This window comes from Phyllostomus hastatus, unplaced genomic scaffold (assembly GCF_019186645.2).
Source record: "Phyllostomus hastatus isolate PE091 unplaced genomic scaffold, TTU_PhHast_1.1 phas_scaffold_1066, whole genome shotgun sequence".
Taxonomy (NCBI): domain Eukaryota; kingdom Metazoa; phylum Chordata; class Mammalia; order Chiroptera; family Phyllostomidae; genus Phyllostomus; species Phyllostomus hastatus.
Genome location: NW_025334004.1, coordinates 13,085,097 through 13,095,448, shown reverse-complemented (window position 1 = coordinate 13,095,448; position 10,352 = coordinate 13,085,097). Strand labels below are relative to the sequence as shown.

At 40.8% G+C, this 10,352-nt stretch overlaps 1 non-coding gene across 1 annotated transcript; it reads right to left on the bottom strand.

Annotated features, from left to right (window-relative positions):
• Positions 1–296: 296 nt before the first annotated feature.
• Positions 297–399, bottom strand: LOC123829169. The gene has a single exon (XR_006787556.1). It is a non-coding gene; the product is annotated as a U6 spliceosomal RNA (small nuclear RNA).
• Between the last annotated feature and the right edge of the window lie 9,953 nt (positions 400–10,352).

Sequence of the window (10,352 nt, the reverse complement as noted above, 5' to 3'; positions counted from 1 at the left end):
CCAGCTCCTAATTTCATAAAGGGAGCTCGGTTTCAGCCCTCCCCACAAAATGCAGAAGCCTGGGGCTCACTCTTCTATCCTCATTGCTGTTAAACTCTAGTCTTATTACATACTAGCTCTAAGGCCTCTGCGAGCTCCTACTGGTCACTTAAAAAAAATTTTTAGTTGAATGTCTTGGGGTTAAATTGGTTAATAAAATTATATAGGTTTCAAGTGTACAATTCTATAACACATCCTCTGTGTATTGTATTGTATGTTTACCACCCAAAGTCTAGTCTCCTTCCATTGCTACTTATAAAAATATGGAACTCTTCACAAAGTCGTGTGTCATCCTTGTTCAGAGGACATGCTAATCTTCTCTGTATTGTTCCAATTTTGGTATATGTGCTGCTGAAGCAAGGACCCACTGGTCACTTTGGATATGTGTTTTATTTTCATTCCAGGCACTTAGGGGCTTTCATTTATTGTTTTAGAATGTGGTTATATACTTTTCAATTGTTATATTTTATATATTTTGAATTTATAATATACAAGGTCTGTCTGGAAAAAGTCCAACCATTGCTAATATAATGAGAACAATTTGTGCAACATCGATGTAACCTGGCAGCCAAGGAGAGTGGACTGGAATGCACATGTATGAACAATGCTGACTTCACTGTAAAAGTCAGTGGGGGCAGCAAATGCCATTGAGTGAGCACATGTACTATGTGGCCATCACTTTCAAAATGACCAAGTGAGTAGAGCAATGAATCTGCACCAAATTTTGTGTTAAGCTTGAACATTCCTCCATGGAAACTATTTGAATGATTCAAAAGGCTACTGCTCTTGGGCAACTGGTGACTGGCAGCTTCATCACAACAGTGCACCCACTCATGCATTGCATCTCATGCACAGTTTTCTGGTGAAACATCAAATCACCCAGGTGACTCAGCCCCACTACAGCCCAGATTTGGTGTCCTGTGACTTCTGGCTTTCCTAAAACTAAAATCACCTTTGAAAGGAAGAGATTTCAGATGGCTGATGAGATTCAGGAAAATACACCAGGGCAGCTGATGGCTATTGGGAGCACTGTGTGAGGTCCCCAGGTACCTATTTTGAAGGGGACTGAGGTGTCACTGTCCTATGTACAATGTTTTTTATATTTTCTTCAATAAACATCTCTATTTTTCATAGTACATGGCTGGACACTTTCTGGACAGGCCTCGTAAAATTATAAAGTTTATCTTTCTAGTGGGGGACATTTTCCTACACCTCCTCAGTCTGCCACACTGACCTGAAATACCCTTATATTCTTGTGTTCATGGTCCACTTCACCTTTCCCATGATGTTATGAGTTCTTTTAAGGACAGGGAGTATTTACGATTTGTATTTTTATGCCACTCAAGTGCCTAGTCCTGTTCTCTGCACTGAGTAGGTCCTCGGTAAGTGCTGATGTTATTTTTTAATTGTTATTATTTTTACTACCTCCAGCCTCAATATTTGGGAGTGACACAAAACTAGAGTCTAGATTTGCCGTGAGCATTTAAAGTGAACAGTCAGGCTGTGCAGCCTTTTGCATTGCTCATCTGAATGTCATTATTCATGAACAGCATCTTCCTCCATCACCTTCAAGGACAAGTCATCATCTATTAGACCAATGTTTCTCAAAGTGCTGGTTGCAATCCATTAGTGGGTCATGAAATCAATTTAATGAAATAGAATAAAATAGAAAGTGAAATACCAAGGTACATCACATACGTACATGTAGGTGCTGCTTATTGAAATTGTGTGTGTGCTGTGTGTTGGGTCACCACGCAAAATGTGTTTCAGGCTGTGCATCAGGGTAAAAATATCTGGGAGTCCCTGATGAAACTTTTCCCTGAGGCTGCACTCAACCTGCCACCCCCTTTTAGCAGACCCGTCTTCAAGAGCAAAGATTAATTGCAAAGCTAGAAAAACTCAAGGCCTATCTTTTCCATACGAAGTTCTCAAAGTAGGACCTCATATCCCTGGGAGGAGGGCAGGTCCACACTGCCTTAGATTGGAGGCCATGCAGTGGTCAAGGATACCCTATGAATCACAGATATTCCCTGTTCTTCACCTTAGAACCCCCATCAACTCTCTGGGAAAGCCTTTCAACTGATTTTTTTCAGGCCTCTGAGACATTTAAGTGCTGTTTCTCCAGGGTCTTGACCCTAGACAGCTCCTTGAATGTGGTTCTCAAGGCCACCATATAACATCCACTTGGGAGAACACCTGGGCTATTACTCCCCTGTGTGCAGCGCCCAGGGAAATGATCACCTGCAGAACTCCCCTGCGCAGTCTGGAGGGTAGAAGTGTCCACTGTAAGGACTCTGAGCATTAGCATTGTTATCGAGAAGGGACTCGGCACTTGTTCCTCCTCTGTGCCTTCTTGAACATCTGCAAATCACATAAGGACTCAACTTATTTCATATACAATGAACTCTGGTATGAAGGGATTTGAGCCTCATTTAACCTCCACCTTGCTGTATTCAAAGGTTCCAAAATAAAAGAGCCAGTTATCTCTCTAAAATGCTATACCAATTAAATATCATACTATAAAAAAGCCATATAATTAATTAGCTGACTGTATCTGTATTGTCTCTGTTCAATCCAGAGCTCTTTCATTGGCTCCCACTGCTCTTATAATAAAACTCAAAGTACCCACTTGACCTGTGGCCCTTTGTTCACTGCCCCTTTCTCAATGTATTCCAACTTTACTGAGCTCTCTGTTCCTGCCCCCGGGCCTTTACACGTGTTGTTTTCTCTGCCTGGTACATTTCCTATCTTTACATATGTACAACCATTACTTTCCATCCCCACTTTGCCTGACTAACTGCTCATCTTGCAAATAGCAGGTCAATTTCTTTGGGACAGTCTTACATGACGAGGGAAGGTCACCCTATTATGCACTCTCATAGCACATCTGTTCCTTTCTTCCACAGCACTTTGGAATATAGTACTTTGTGTGCATCATGCTGTTTTTGGTTCCATTCGTTTCCCATTGGAAGGAAAGCTTGATGACAGCAAGGAGCACAGGTATTGCAGCAAGTCCTGTACCTGGCAGGGCACTCGGCACAAAGTAAGAACTCCATACATATTTGTTGAATGCATTTTTAAAAATCAACAAATGTGAGCAGAGACTGATTTCCTCATATTTTTATCACCTATGAGATGTGCCACAAAGGTTTGTGATGCTATAATCCCTTTAGGCTGGCACTTCTGGGCGTAAGGCCCATAGGATGGAAACAGGTGTTACGTAAGGTAAAGGGTTCTGTGGTCAAATAATTTGAGACACAGAAGGTTGAGCAAATGTAAACAGGATTTAAACTTTAAAAAAATATATTTTATTTATTTATTTATTTATTTCTAGAGAGAGGGTAAGGGAGGGAGAAAGAGAGGGAGGGAAACATCGGTGAGCTGCATCTCGTGCGGCCCCTGACAGGGGACCTGGCCCTCAGGAATCAAACCGGAGACCTTTCCGTCCGCAGGCTGATGTTCCGCCCACTGAGCCACACCAGCCAGGGCAGGACTTTGGCACTTTTTAACCACAGGACTCCATAGGGCCATGCTTGGGTCCCTGAGAGGTGACTGTACCAAGCAGAACCCCCAGCTCAGCCGTGATAAACACATGGTGTGAGAAACAAATCTTCTTTGCCTTAAACCACTGAGACTGGGAGTTGTTACAGCCAAATAACCCAGCCTACCATTTCTAGTACATTGTCCACATACAGGAGTTTTAATTTAGGAAAATCTATAGGAATAGGAAGCCTGAAGGTTTCTGGGAATTTGTGAAGAATGGGTCCACTGGGGAGGTGGGTGGCTGGGTGACCTTCACTTGCTCATTTACTGGGGTCAGGGGATGAGAGACCTTCTGTCCCATGCATGACCAGAGAGGGCAGCTGAGACGCACTCTAGGGAAGAACTGAGGCCCCCAGTCTGGTCATGGTGCCAGCCAGAATCCATCATGCTTGGTCCACCTGGGGCCAAAGCGAGAGGTTGAAATGGGAAGGAGTTTGGCCTATAAGCCTTGGCAGCCAAGCTGATCTGTGGTTCAGTTGCTAGGATGTTGGGGTCATGAGTCAAGGCATTAAGAGTATAACTTTGATGTTTTCTCCTTATTTTGTAATAATGATTTTAAAATTCCAGCCAGATTCAGTTGGAATAAAAGAAGGCAGAACTGAACTAAAGGGAGGCCAGGAGTAGTGGTGGTAGTGGTGAGAAATGTGGAATAGACACGGGAGACGGGGCCAACATGTCCTTGCACCGGGTCCGGTAGGCCTCCTCCATTACTGTCAGTGGGCCTCCCCGCACTCCCAGCCCCTCTGAGAACATCCAGCCCTCTCCCTGGGAGCCCCTCTCATCTCAGGAAACTGCCAAGAACGAGTCAGTTGGTCTTCCAGGGTCACTTTCCTGACTGTAGGAAAGTATCTCCCAACATCCAGCCTTTCCCTGTCCTCTGTGTGCATCCATTCACTCATCCATAAGACAAATACTTGAAATAATATACTGTAGCATGTAAAGCATGGATTCTATAATTGGACACAAAGGTCTACCACCTAATAGCTATGAGAAGTTGGGAGAGTTACTGAACTTTGTCGAACTTCAGTTTCCCTGTCTATAAAATGGGAATGATAATACTTTCTTTGGGTAATAATTAATTGAGATATAAATAGGAGCACTTAGGTTGATGCCTGGCATAAAATAAGCACTCAATAAGTGTTAGTTGTTACTGGTAATATTAAAATAAAACTTTAAACAACCTGCACTTACCTGGCTCACTGGCTTAAGTGACACCATCAATTCTTTTGTAAAACACACTGACTGCCACTCATGGCTCATCAAGCCTTCACGGCGAAGACGCCACGCACTTGCGCTCCCCCATTTGGTTGAATTGCATGCTTACCAAGAGTCATTTGTTTTTAACTCAGCCTGTTTATGCCAGCTGTGCATATTATTCTTATTATATAGTTTAACTAAATGTTACATAAACCAATAAACTATGAGTGCAAAACTAATGTTGCTGTTTGGAAAGATTTCATTACAGCAAGTTAATAAAAAGTTTTGTTATCAAATTATATATTGGGGAGACAACTGAAAAGGAAGGGGGAACAATCATTTTAAAAATCTAGGACTCTGTATTCAGATTGTTTCTCTAATACTTTCCAGTTTCCAACCCATGTTAAAGAAATCAAGACTGAAAATGGCAGTCAGTGCATTCTGGGAGTGGCTCGTGCAAGAAAGCTGATGCAGTGCCAACTAGCACACCCATACACAAAGAAAGGTCATCGCCCTACACGTAAAAACTGGTGGGTAATTGGCCTTTTATTTGTTCAAATCTAAAAACAAAATATTTAAGGTAGGCAAAGGCAAAATGAGAGGTGATCCCGGAGCTCAAGAAATGTATGACCTAGAGGGGGAGACAGAAAATTAAGTTATTGGTCATAGATTATAATACAGGTTATGGAGCAAAGGGAAGGAGACACTTAACCTGGATAACTGCGCAGAGAATTCCTGGAGGAGTAGCTCCTGAGCTGCCTCTGTCCTCCTTCACATCTGTCTCTCACCTCCTTTCAAATCTTCCTCCAGTGTGAAAACCCGACTTGCCGTCCAGCTTTGCCCTATATTTCCCTGAATTTCAGGTCCCAGTATTGACAAAATCCCAGAGTGTCAGAAGGGGCATGGCTGCCCTCCCCGGCATTAAGGAGGAGCCCCAAAGGTCACAGACTGCCTTGGGATTCTATCATGTGTGAATTTATTTAGACCTTCCGTGGTTCTTTCTATATTTTTAGTTGGGCCCTGTCTCCCAGGGGGAGGTCTGTGAAGGGCTTGTGCAAAGCAGTGCTAATTTTCTATCATTTTTAAAAATGAAACTTTTTAGTTTGAGATAATTCACACACAGTTATAAGAAATAATATATTCTTTACCCAGTTTCACCCAGTGGCTTATCTTATGAAACGATAGCACGGCATCAAAACCAGGATATCTACACTGATACAAGCAAGTACAGAACATTTCCATGTCCAAAAGGATCTCTTGTACCACCCTCTTATAGCCACACCCACTTCCCCCGCCAGCCCTCACTCCTTCCTTAAACCCTGGCAACCATTAATATGGTCTCCAGCTGTATAATTTTGTAAACTCAAGAATATTATATAAATGGAATGAAACAGTATGTGACTTTTGGGATTTTTTTTAACTTGGCATAATTCTCTAGAAAGTCATCCAGATTGTGGTGTGTATCAATAGTTCGTTCATTTTTTATTGATGAGTAGTATGCTATGATGCGGATGCACCAGTTTCCTTCCCCATTGAAGAACATTCATCCATTCTGATGTTCTGTCTAGTTGTTCTATCAGTTACTCAGAGGGGGCGCTGGAGTCTTCAACTCTGTGTATTTGTCTGTTTCTCCTTTCAGTTCTGTCGGTTTTTGGTTCACATATTTTTGTAGCTCTGTTGCTTTTTGTATGTATACACACTTAGGATTGTAAATCTTATTTATGGATTAACACTTTTATCATTATATCATATCCCTCTCTATCTGGTAATTTTATTTGCTCTGTAGTATACTTTATCTGATATTAATATAGCATGTAAACTGATACATATGGACTCCTCCTTTCTTTTAATTAGTGTTTTCATGATATATCTTTTTCCATCCTTTTGCTTCCAACCTGCATGTATACATGTATATGTCTCACATTTGAAGTGAGTTTCTTGTAGACAGCATGTAGTTAGGTCATAATTTTAAATCATTCTGCCAGTCTGTCTTTTAATGTATATATTTATACCATTTACATTTAATGTGATTATTGATGTATTAGAGCCTAAGTTTTCCCTTTTATTTTTTTTCTGATTGTTCTGTTTTTCTTTTTTGTTTTCTTTTGCCTTTCTGTGGATTACTTCAATATTTTTTAGAATTCTGATTTAATTATTATGGTGTTTTGAGTGTATGTCCATATACAGCTTTTTTAGTGGTTTCATTAGGTATTACATTTTAAATGCATAACTTATCACAGTCTACTGATGTCACCATTGTACCAGGTCAGATGAGGTGAAGAAACCTTACCTCATTTCACATCCCTTTGTCTTCCCCATTTATAATATCATTGGCTTAAATATTTCTTTACATATCATTAGACAGCGTTATAACTATTTGCTTCAATAGTCATAATTTAGAAAATCCAAAAGGATAAGAACATTCTGCTGTATTTATCTATATTTTTGTTTACTGTGTTCTTCCTCCCTTCTTGATGTTCCGATGTTCCCTCTTTTCCATTCTATTAGGGCAGATCTACTAGTGACACAGTCTCTTAGTTTTCCTTTATCTGAGAATGTCTTGATTTCCACTTCATTTCTGAAGGATATTTTCACTGGATATTCTGGGTTAACAGTTCTTTTCTTTCAGCACTTGAAAAATGTTGTGCCATTTTTTTCTTGCCTCTGTGGTTTCTGATGAGAAATCCACTGCGTTTGATCGGTTTCCCCCTGTCATTTCTCACTACTTACAAGAGTTTTCTTCGTCTTCAGTGTTTCAGAAGTTTGACTATAATGTGTCTTGATGTGGATTTCTTTGGGCTTATCTTATTTGGAATTCATTCCATTTCTTGAGTCTGTAGGCTTATATCATTGCCAAATTTGGAGGAGTTTCTGCATTTTGAGGGTTTTGGTTTTTTTTTTAATATAATAGTTTATTGACTATTTATCAAGCCGTGGTTTGTTTGGTCTATAAATTCTTTAAGGAAATCAAGCTTTTTTAAAAAAGATTTTATTTATTTATTTTTAGAGAGGGAAGGGAGGGAGATAGAGAGAGAGAGAGAGAGAGAGAGAGAAACATCAGTGTGTGGTTGCTAGGGGTTATGGCCTGCAACCCAGGCATGTACCCTGGCTGGGAATCAAACCTGGGACACTTTGGTTCCCAGCCCGCGCTCAATCCACTGAGCTACACCAGCCAGGGCTTGAGGGTTTTTTTTTTTCAGCCCTACTATCTGTAGCCTCTCCTTCTGGGACTGCAGTAAAAAAAATGCTATATATTTTGCATAGTCCTGCAGTCTACTTCCAGTGTTTTCTCTCTTTGTTGTTCACTTTGAGTCATTTCTATTGTCCTACCTTCTAGTTCAATGATTCTTTCCTTTGTTCTCTCCATTCCAATTTTGAGCCCATTATTTGAGGACTTTAGTTCTGTTATTGTATTTTTGAATTCTAAAATTATGTTTGGTGCCTTGATTGTTGTGGCTCAATTGGTTGGGCATCATCCCACAAAGTGAAGGGTTGCTAGTTCATTTGATTCCTGGTCAGGGCACATGTCTGGGTTGTGGGTTTGGTCTCCAGTCGGGGCATGTGAAAGAGCCAACCAATCAATGTTTTTTTCACTCACTGATGTTTCTCTCCCTCTTTTTCTCCCTACCTCCCCTTCTCTCTAAAAATAAATAAATAAATAAAATCTTTAAAAAATAAAATAAAATTACATTTAGTTCTTTATATTTCTATGTCTTTACTAAGACTTTCTTTTTTTGGATAAATATTGCAAAATGATTATCACCATAGCATTAGCCAATACTTCCATCCTATCACATATCAGTTTTTAAATACATTTTATTGATTATGCTATTACAATTGTCCCATTTTTCTTCCCTTTATTCCCCTCCTCTCTACACCCTTCCCTCCCACCTGCATTTCCCCCCTTTAGTTCATGTCCATGGGTCATACATATAAGTTCTTTGGCTTCTACATTTCCTATACTATTCTGAACCTCCCCCTGTCTATTTTGAACCTACTATTTATGCTTCTTATTCCCTGTAGCTTCCCCCCTCACCCTTCCCTGCTAATAAGCCTCCATTTGGTCTCCATTTCTGTGATTCTGTTCCTCTTCTAGTTGTTTGCTTAGTGTTTTTTTTTTAATTTAGGTTCAGCTGTTGATAGTTGTGCATTTGTTGTCATTTTACTGTTCATATTTTTTATCATCTTCTTTTTCTTAGATAAGTCCCTTTAACGTTTCATATAATAAGGGCTTGGTGATGATGAACTCCTTTAGCTTGACCTTATCTGGGAAGTACTTTATCTGCCCTTCCATTCTAAATGATAGCTTTACTGGATAGAGTCATCTTGGATGTAGGTCCTTGCCTTTCATGACTTCAAATACTTCTTCCCAGCCCCTTTTTGCTTGTGAGGTTTCTTTTGAGAAATCAGCTGATAGTCTTACAGAAACTCCTTTGTAGGTAACTGTCTCCTTTTCTCTTGCTGCTTTTAGGATTCTCTCCTTATTTTTCATCTTGGGTAATGTAATTAGGATGTGCCTTGGTGTGTGCTTTCTTGGGTCCAATTTCTCTGAGCTTCCTGGACTTTCTGGAAGTCTGTTTCCTTTGCCAGATTAGGGAAGTTCTCTTTCATTATTTTCTCAAATAAGTTTTCAATTTCTTGCTCTTTCTCTTCTCCTCTGGCACCCCTATGATTCAGATGCTGGGATGTGTAAAGTTGTCCCGTAGGTTCCTAAGCCTCTCCTGATATTTTTGAATTCTTGTTACTTCATTCTATTCTGCTTGAATGTTTATTTCTTCCTTCTGGTCCAAACTGTTGATTTGAGTCCCAGTTTCCTTCCCATCACTGTTGGTTCCCTGTGCATTTTCCTTTAATTCACTTTTCATAGCTTTCACTTTTTCCTCTATTTTGCAACCATACTCAACCATTTCTGATGGCCAGTGTTTTGAACTCTGCATCTGATAGGTTGACTATCTCTTCATCACTTAGTTGTATTTTTTTTTCTGGAGCTTTGATCTGTTCTTTCATTTGGGCCATTTTTGTTTTTTGTTTTTTGTCTCAATGCACCTGTTATGTAGCAAGGGGCAGGGCCTTAGATATTCGCCAGGGCAGGGGAACCAACATCGCTGCATGGCACTGTATGTGGGGGAAGGGTTCAAGAGGGAACAATGCCGCTTGCTGGGCTCTTGGTGGGCTTTTAGTTACTTCCTCCACTACCCACAAGCAAGTTGGGCCCTTCAGTTGCTAATTCCCAGGTGGGTTGGTTTTGTGTATGTTTTAGGACCCTGTTAGTCTCTCCAATGAACTCTCCTATGAGGCTGGGATTTCCTCCTGCCAGCACAACCCCAATAGGTTTTTTCAGTCAGAGGTTTTGAGGCTTTATTTCCCTGAGCTGGAACCCTAGGTTGCTTGGTCTGTCTTGCTCCCTAGTTGTTCTGACCAGTTTATCCACACACAAATTTGGGACTTCCCAATCCACCAGCTCCCACCTCACCCAGTCTGTGAGCTGCTGCCTTGCCCACCCTGGTCCTCCAGCCACCTCCTTGCTGTGAGTTCTCTTCATCCTGGCTGCCTATCTCTGCCCCTTCTACTTG